This window comes from Trichosurus vulpecula, chromosome 3, assembly GCF_011100635.1.
Source record: "Trichosurus vulpecula isolate mTriVul1 chromosome 3, mTriVul1.pri, whole genome shotgun sequence".
Taxonomy (NCBI): domain Eukaryota; kingdom Metazoa; phylum Chordata; class Mammalia; order Diprotodontia; family Phalangeridae; genus Trichosurus; species Trichosurus vulpecula.
This window is the reverse complement of record NC_050575.1, coordinates 350,454,673-350,463,252: the sequence shown is the minus strand read 5'-3', so window position 1 is coordinate 350,463,252 and position 8,580 is coordinate 350,454,673. Positions and strand designations below refer to the sequence as shown.

The 8,580-nt window shown below is 43.8% G+C and overlaps 1 pseudogene; it reads right to left on the bottom strand.

The window, feature by feature from the left end:
- Positions 1 to 6,610: 6,610 nt before the first annotated feature.
- LOC118842585 lies at positions 6,611 to 8,221 on the bottom strand (annotated as a pseudogene).
- Positions 8,222 to 8,580: the final 359 nt, after the last annotated feature.

Here is an 8,580-nt window from a genome sequence, read left to right as displayed (position 1 = left end):
GATTTCAAGTTGAAGAGGGATCACTATAGGTGGTGAAGTCCTTCCAATAGTCCAATTGGCAGGTCACAGCAGAGATGATTATATCAAGCCCTGAAACAAGGAAGAGCCTTCTTAGTGAGTTCTATCATCCCGCAGAGTTTGGCCTAACTACGCACATAAGTGGAGGAAGCATACCTTCTGTGCTCTCTATCATAAGCAGTTGGATGGACAACCTAGAGCTCATCCGTCAGGGCAAAAATCTCAGAGAAGCACTGTGACTGCACAGAGTTAGGCCCAGAATTAAAGAGGGGAAGGAAGAGAGTGGACTGTATTATCATCTTTGGGAAAATTGCCCAATTCTTTTAATGACCCCAAGCTTCATCCTGAAACAATTCCTCTGATTTTCACCATCAGTGTTTTGGCCGATGATGGTGTATGGCTGCAAACCATGGAAGACTATAGCCTTTGAGAACTGAAGTTAAGGATCATTCCAAGGGCCATGGAGATGGTAGCTGTGAGCAGGTTGCCATGTATCACGGATAGAGGATCATGCAAGAAAAAGAATATAAAGGATGCCATCAGAAAAATATATCCCCAAAGGAACCATTGCTATTCAGGAAATAACTAGAACTCGATGAAGGCCTGTAGCATGTTGGTTGGACTTGCTTAGATAAGGGTCCCTGGGAGCCCCATCTATGCCCATGTCCATGGAAGGACATGAACCAGAGTAGGCTAGGATGGTCAGCTCGTTGGCACAGTGGTTAGAGCACTGGACCTAGAATCAGGAAGACTTGAGCTCAAATCTGGCCTCAGATATTTACTAGTTGTGTGGCCTTGGGTAAGTCACTTAATCTTGTTTGCCTCAGTTTCCTCAACTGTAAAATGGAGATTATAATAGCACCTACTAACCAAGGTTATTACAAAAAATCAAATGAGAGATTTGTAAAGTGCTTAGCACATAGTCTTTGCTTAATGAATGTTTGCCTCCTTCCCTTCATGGTCTGTATTGGGAGAGGGAATACTCTCATCAGTGAATCCCAGGTCCATCAGGGTACTGCAGTTACCATCCACTCTAGCTCTCTTCTGATCCCTCATCACAGTGTGAAGGTGACTCCTCAGCTCTCCACAGCTCTGCCAGAGGAATGCAAGTTTCAACCAAAGTGGGTCCTCCCAAGCTGGCAAGGCTTCAAGTAGAGTCCCAACAATGGATTATGTGTTTGTGATCCAAGTGTCAGCCTAGCTAAGTTCAGGAAAGTCTGTCACCAAGGTAAGCTAGATGCTACAGGGTAGTGGACGGCTTTTTGACCATATAACAATTCTCAATAAACAACACTAATGTAATGCCTCCTGGGTGCCAGGGACTGTGCTAGCTGCTGAAGATTCAAAGTCGAAAACGAGACAGCCTGTGCCTAGAAGAAGCTTATGTTTATTAGCAGGAGACAACACATACATGTATTAGTGTGTATATAAAAAAAATAAGCACAAGACAATTTAGAGGAGACGGGAGGTTAGGAAAGGAAGTCTTTGTGAGGAAAGTGGTATTTGAGCTGAGATTTAAAGGAAACTTGGGCATCTTAAGAGATGGAGCTGAGGAGAACATGTATTCCAGGCACAGCCTGCTTTTCAAAGGTCCAGAGGTGGGAGATGACAGATGAGGAACAGCAAAAAGGTCAGTTTTATTGAGTCAAAGGGTCTATCAAAAGAGGAAAGGAAGCAAGCGTTTATTAGTAACCCACTATATGCCAGATACACTGATATTTGCTCTACAAATATTAATTTGATCCTGACAACTCTGAGAGAAGTATACCATTACAATCCAAATTTTACACTTGAGGAAACTGAGGCAGATATGGAGATAGACATGCCAACACCCCCATATCAGGTTCTCTTTGCTAGAGGAAGAGTGAGTGACCCTCCAGTTTCCTAGCCATCCAGGGTGATGTAGCCGGTAAGTATCCGAGCCTGAATTTGAACTCAGGTCATCCTGACTCCAGGCCCAGTGGTCTATCTACTACACCACCTAGCCACCTCTGGAGAGGCAATAAATGCATAACAAGACAAAAGGGGATGTCAGAGACAGGTCTTGAAAGACCTTAAATGCCAAAGACAGATACTTGGATATTGAATCAATCGGGAGCCACTGGAATTTCCAGAACAGGGGTGTGACATGTGCTTTAGTAATATCATCCTGGGAGGTAAGAGAATGATTAATAGAGATGGGAGAGATGAGGCAGGGAGAGCAACTGGGGATGCAATTGCAATCTTCCAGGAGAAAGACAATGGGGGTTTGAACTGGAGAAAAGCTGTGCAGAGGACCAGAGAGACTTGGGGATTGATTAGATATGAGGGATAAGGGAGTGTAAAGAGGCAGGGATTACCACAAGGATGCAAGTGTCAATTATTATCATTAGTTTTATCAAAACAATTTAGCAAGTACTTTGTTGAGGCCTTGTATTGGGAGATCAACCCTCTCCCCAAGGGTATCAGATAAGAGAAGTGGATGTACTCTGTCCACCCCATCCCAAAGGAAGGCTGAACCAAGGAAACTGATTCTTTTTGTTATTGTTGTTTCTGAGAAGGCAGAACAGGGAGGGAGACACAATAGATACAGAAAAAGCATTTGACAAAATACAACTAGAGAGCATAGGAATAAATGGAGTCTTCCTTAAAATGATAGGTAGCATCTATCTAAAACCATCAGCAAGCATTATATGTAATGGGGATAAGCTAGGAGCATTTCCAATAAGATTGGGGGTAAAACAAGGATGCCCATTATCATCACTGTTATTCAATACTGTACTAGAAATGTTAGTTTTAGAAATAAGAGAAGAAAAAGAAATTGAAGGAATTAGAACAGGCAAAAAAGAAACAAAGCTATCACTCTTTGCAGACATGATGGTATACTTAGAGAATCCTAGGGAATTACTTGAAATAATAAACAAATTTAGCAAAGTTTCAAGGTAAAAAATAAACCCACATAAATCATCAGCATTTCTACATGAGATAGAAAAAAAATCCATTTAAAGTTACTGTAGACATTAAAAAATATTTGGGAGCCTACCTGCCAAAACAAACCCGGGAACTATATGAACAATTGCAAAACACTTCTCATCCAAATAAAGTCAGATCTAAATAACTGGAAAAACATCAGTTGCTCATGAGTACGCTGAGTTATACAATAAAAATGACAATTCTACCTCAATTAAATTACTTATTCAGTGCCATACCAATCAAACTACAAAAAAAATTATTTAATAGAGCTAGCAAAAATAATTACAAAATTCATCTGGAAAAACAAAAGGTCCAGAATATCAATGGAATTAGTGAAAAGAAATGCAAGGGAAGCTGGCCTAGCTGTACCAGATCTTAAATTGTATTATAAAGCAGTAATCATCAAAACTACTTGGTACTGGCTAAGAAATAGAGTGGATCAGTGGCATAGATTAGGTACACAAGACATAATATAGTCAATGACTATAGTAAATCTATAACTGATAAATCCAAAGACTCCAGCTTCTGGGATAAGAACTCACTATTTAACAAAAATTTCTGGGAAAACTGGAAAATAGTATGGCAGAAACTAGGCATAGACCAACATCTCACTCCCTATACCAAGATAAAGTCAAAATAGGCACATGATTTAGATATAAAGGCTGATAGGCAAACTAGGAGAGCAAGGAATAGTTTACCTGTCAGATTTATGGGGAAGGGAAGAATTTATGACTAAACAAGAGATAGAGAACATTATGAAATGCAAAATGGATGATTTTGGTTACATTAAATTAAAAAGTTTTTTCATAAAACTAATGCAACCAAGATTGTCGGGTTTTGAGGGGAGAAGGCAGGGTGTTTGGGGTTAAATGACTTGCCCAAGGTCTGACAACTAGTATGTCAAGTATCTGAGGCCAGACTTGAACTCAGGTCCTACTGACTCCAAGGCAGGTGCTGTACTCACTGCACCACCTAGCTGCCCCCTGCAACCAAGATTAGAAGGGAAACAGAAAGCTGGGAAACAATTTTTACAGCCAGTGTCTCTGATAAAGGTCTCATTTCTAAAATATGTAGAGAACTAAGTCAAATTCATAAGAATACAAGACATTCCCCAATTGATAAATGGTCAAAGGATATGAACAGCCAGTTTGCAGAGGAAGAAATGAAAGCTACCTGTAGTCATATGAAAAAAAATGCTCTAAATCACTACTGATTAGAGAAATGTAAATCAAAACAACTCTGAGGTACCACATCACACCTATCAGATTGGCTAATGTGACAAAACAGAAAAATGATAAATGTTGGAGAAAATGTGGAAAATTGGAACACTAATGCATTGTTGGTGGAGTTGTGAACTGATCCAACCATTGTGGAGAGCAATTTAAAGCTATGCCCAAAGGGCTATAAAATTGTGCATACCCTTTGAACCTGCAATACCACTTCTAGGTCTGTATCTCAAAAAGATCATAAAAACAGGAAAAGGACCCACTTGTACAAAAAATATTTACAGCGGCTCTTTTTGTGGTGGCAAAGAATTGGAAATTGAGGGGATGGCCATCAATTGGGGAATGGCTGAACAAGTTGTGGTATATGAATGTAATGGAATACTATTGTGCTATAAGAAATGAGGAACAGGCAGACTTCAGAAAAACCCCAGATTTAAATGAACTGATGCTGAGTGAAATGAGCAGAACCAAGAGAACATTGTATACAGTAACAGCCACATTGTGTGATGACTGACTTTGCTAGACTTAGCTCTTCTCAGCAATGCAAGGTTCTAAGACAACTCCAAAAGGCTCATGATGGAAAATGCTGTCCACATCCAGAGAAAGAAGAATGCAGATCAAAGCATATTATTTGTTCTGTCTCTTGTTTTGTTTTGTTTCTTCTTTCCCATGGTTCCTCCCACTAGTTCTAATTCTTCTTTACATCATGACTAATGTGAAAATATGTTTAATATGAATACATAAGTAGAGCTTATATCAAATTGCATGCTGTCTTGAAGAGGGGGAGGAGAGGGTGGGGAGAAATTTAAAATTCAAAGACTCATGGAAGTGAATGTTGAAAACTAAAAATAAATTAATTATTTTTTTAAAAAGGTGAGAGAGAGAACAAGGAAAATTCTCCTAGGTAAATCCTCCCAAATGGATATTACTTATGTTTCTTGAAGGATAAGACTTGCCCTGTCTCTCTATCTCATCCCCTACCCCACCCCACCCCCCAGCCCCTAGTTACTAGGCAACTATTTATAACGCATTTATGTCTGATAAATCTATTTCTCTTTCTCATCCCATCAGTTCCAACTACCAACCCCAGCTTTGCTTACTCCAATCTTTTTGTGTGCCCACCACCCACTACCCCAAACCCTGCCCTGGGGGGAGGATGAATCATGAGCCTATATCAGGAACAGTGAGAGGAAAAGGTTTTCTGGCTGACACCCCAGCTCTCTCGTGTCAGGTTCTCTTTGCTAGAGGAAGAGAGGATAATCCCTCCAGTTCCCCCAAAACACCTGTTCCAGTCTTCTCATCCCTTCTCCTGCTTACTTGTCCAATCAGGCTAATGCCTACAGTAACTGAGGAAGACTAACTCAATAGGTTCTGTAACTGTGCCCACCTCTAGACCCCCATGGGCCATTCCTCATACAGATCTAGATTTTGGTTGGAATGGTATTGTAAAAAGAGCCTGAAATTTGGAGTCAGAAGACCTAGGGCCGAAGTGTACTCCTTCATTACCTTTCCAGAGTCATTTTAAATTTCTCCCCACCATGCAGTCTTCCAGTCAGGGTAGACAGCTCTGCCAGCATTTGATTTGCTCAGCCTTTCCCTTTTGTACTGTCTCTGCTTATTTAATTGATGTACTGTGGTCTCTCGGAGCTGTTCTAATTCATATTTCTCTCATCTCTATTGTTATCCATGGCCCAAGAGCCCCTCCTTGCCCCACAAACACTCTGGGCTCACACAGAACAGGTTTGATCCTGGCAACCTGACTATAGGGTAGTTAGTTTATTTCTTAGACTATGCTGAATAAAGTTTAGGTATAAACACTAATAATAATAACAAACATTTATATGGTGTATACTATGTGCCAAGCACTGAGGCAGACAGAGTTTAAGCGACTTGCCCAGGGTCACACAGTTGGTAAGTGTTGGAGGCCCAATTTGAACTCAAGTCTTCCTGATTTTAGGCCCGGTGCTCCATCCACTATAGCACTTAGCTTCTTTTTTTTTTTTTTTGGTTTCCAAAGATGTTTATTATCTGTGTGAAGGGGGTGGGGGGGGGGCCTGTGGCGAGTGACTGAGTCCCAGCCCCCCTCCCTTCCTCAGACTAATAAAGCCCATGGGGAAGTGGGAGAAATGCAGCCTGGAATTAATGGACTCGGCTCTGCACTCAGACAACACATCCCAGTGGAGGTTGGGAGGAAGGAGGGATGGGTCATCAGCATCTCCTGGGGTCTCTATCACCCTGGTTTCTGAGACAACCATCCAAGGGCGTGCTGCCTGGACTTGCCAGGCCCCCCTTTTGATCATCCCCTTGGTTCAGAATTCCCTGGCTCACCTCTTGTTCCTCCTGTCCATCACTCCAATTATCAGCCCTGCCCCATCCCAGGACATGAAGGAAATGAGGGGAGATTCTGGGGACAACTACATGAGGGGGGCTAGTAGGGGCCCCCCACTTAGTCGGGGGTGCAGAGAAGCTAAGAGAGGGGGTGGGGGAAGCAGGCCAAACTTCCCCTGTCCCCTCTCCCCTCCCAGCATCCTTGGGGTAATCCTTTACTTCTGATACATCTCTAAGCCCAGGGTACAGAGCGGGGAGGACAAGGGGCTTCTGGGCAACATGCCTGATGGTGCCCCTCTGTTCCACAGTGTTTTCTCTCTCTGGAGGTAGAAGGGCGACCCTCCAAAGCCTGGGGCCGCAGTGTCTTTTGGGGTGCCTGGGGGGCAGGGAGGGACTCCCGGAGCATCTACATAGGCATGGGACCTGCCGGGGCACCAGGGATGGCTGCTGCCATCCCCGCTGCCGCCTTCTCTTCCACACACCCCCCTTCTTCAGGGAGGGTCTCCAGCCCATCAGCATAGTCTGCCCCGACCACCTCACAATTGGGCAGCATCTCCTCCACCAGAATCTGGGTTAGGCCCTTATTGGACAGGCCTGGAAGTGAATGCAAGACATGCAAGTGAATTGGATTTTAAGTGAAAGAGGGCTGTGCAAAGTCCCCAGCCTCACTTTCTCCTCTGGAGCCATCTGGGTCCAGTGGCAAGATATAGATCAGGACAACTGGAGATGGCCCCAGATGCAGTGGGAGATCTTGGTCCAGGGGTGGGGAACCTGCTGGCCTTTTTAAGCTAAGATCTTTAACAGGTCCCTGTTTGAACTGAGGCAGTGCCCATCAGTTGATTAAGGCTAGGTAAGAAATGAAGCAGAGAGTGGCCTCTTTTACCTAGTCAAAAAAAAAAAAATAATCAATCTGGGAGGGGAAGACCCTCAGGGTTTCTGGCCAAAACAGAAACAACTGCTATTTAAATTCACTCTGAGCCATTCAAGGCCCAAACAATGACCAAGTGGGGCTTGGCCAGACGCCGGAGGTTCCAGAGGTGGTGGAGGCAGGCCAGGCCTCGCTCGGTGACCCGGGGACAGCCAGCCAGAGAGAGCTCCTGCAGGCTGCTGCCCAGAGAGTACAGGCGGCTCAGGCACCAGTCATCCACATTGGGACAGCCACACAGTTTCAGGGACCTCAGCCCTCCAAGGAACACCAAGTTCTCCAACTCATAGTAGTTAATGACACAGCCACTGGCGTCCACCTCCTCCAGGGCCAGCTTCTGGAAGTGAAGACTGTTCCGAAGGAATCGGTTCTTGTCTCCGGGGAGGATCCACTCGTGGTCCTGGAACCTGACAGCTCCCCCCTGGGTCAGGACAAAGTGAGCAGCTGCCACATCAGGGCCATAGTGTCTCAATGTGTAGCTGAAGACCCTGTTTTTCCTATATAGATTCCAGCTCCAGAAACGGAAAATCCACTCTCGAAATTGTTCCACATCATAGAATCGGGAAGCCATGCTGGCCATCAGCCCCTGCTGCGGGGCATGGCCACGATTAGGATTCAGGTCGTAGTTGGGGTTAGGGCCTTGGCCAATGTTACTCCAGCTGCTCAGGGTCCTGGGGGTTCCTCCTCCCCACCACGCTGGGTATCTGGCTTGGAGAAGTTTCTCAATGAGGCTCCACCCCTGGGTGTGTCCCGCTCCGCATCCTAGGTACATCCTCCATAGCACTTAGCTTCTATGTCTAGGTCTCCCAAAATATAGGCAACAGCTAAGTAATGGATGGAGCATTGAGCCTGCAGGCAGGAAACTTCAAATCCTGAGCTCATATCTAGTCTGAGACACTTACAGGCAAACCTCCTTTTATTGTGTTTTGCAGACATTGTTTTCTTTTGCTTTTTTAACAAATTGAATTGGCAACCCTGCATCAAGCAAATCTATTGGCACCGTTTTTCCAACAGCACATGCTCACATCATGTCTCTGTCACATTTTATTAATGCTCACAATATTTCAAATTTTTTCATTATATTTTTGTATAATATATATTTCATTATATATATATTTTTATAATTTCATA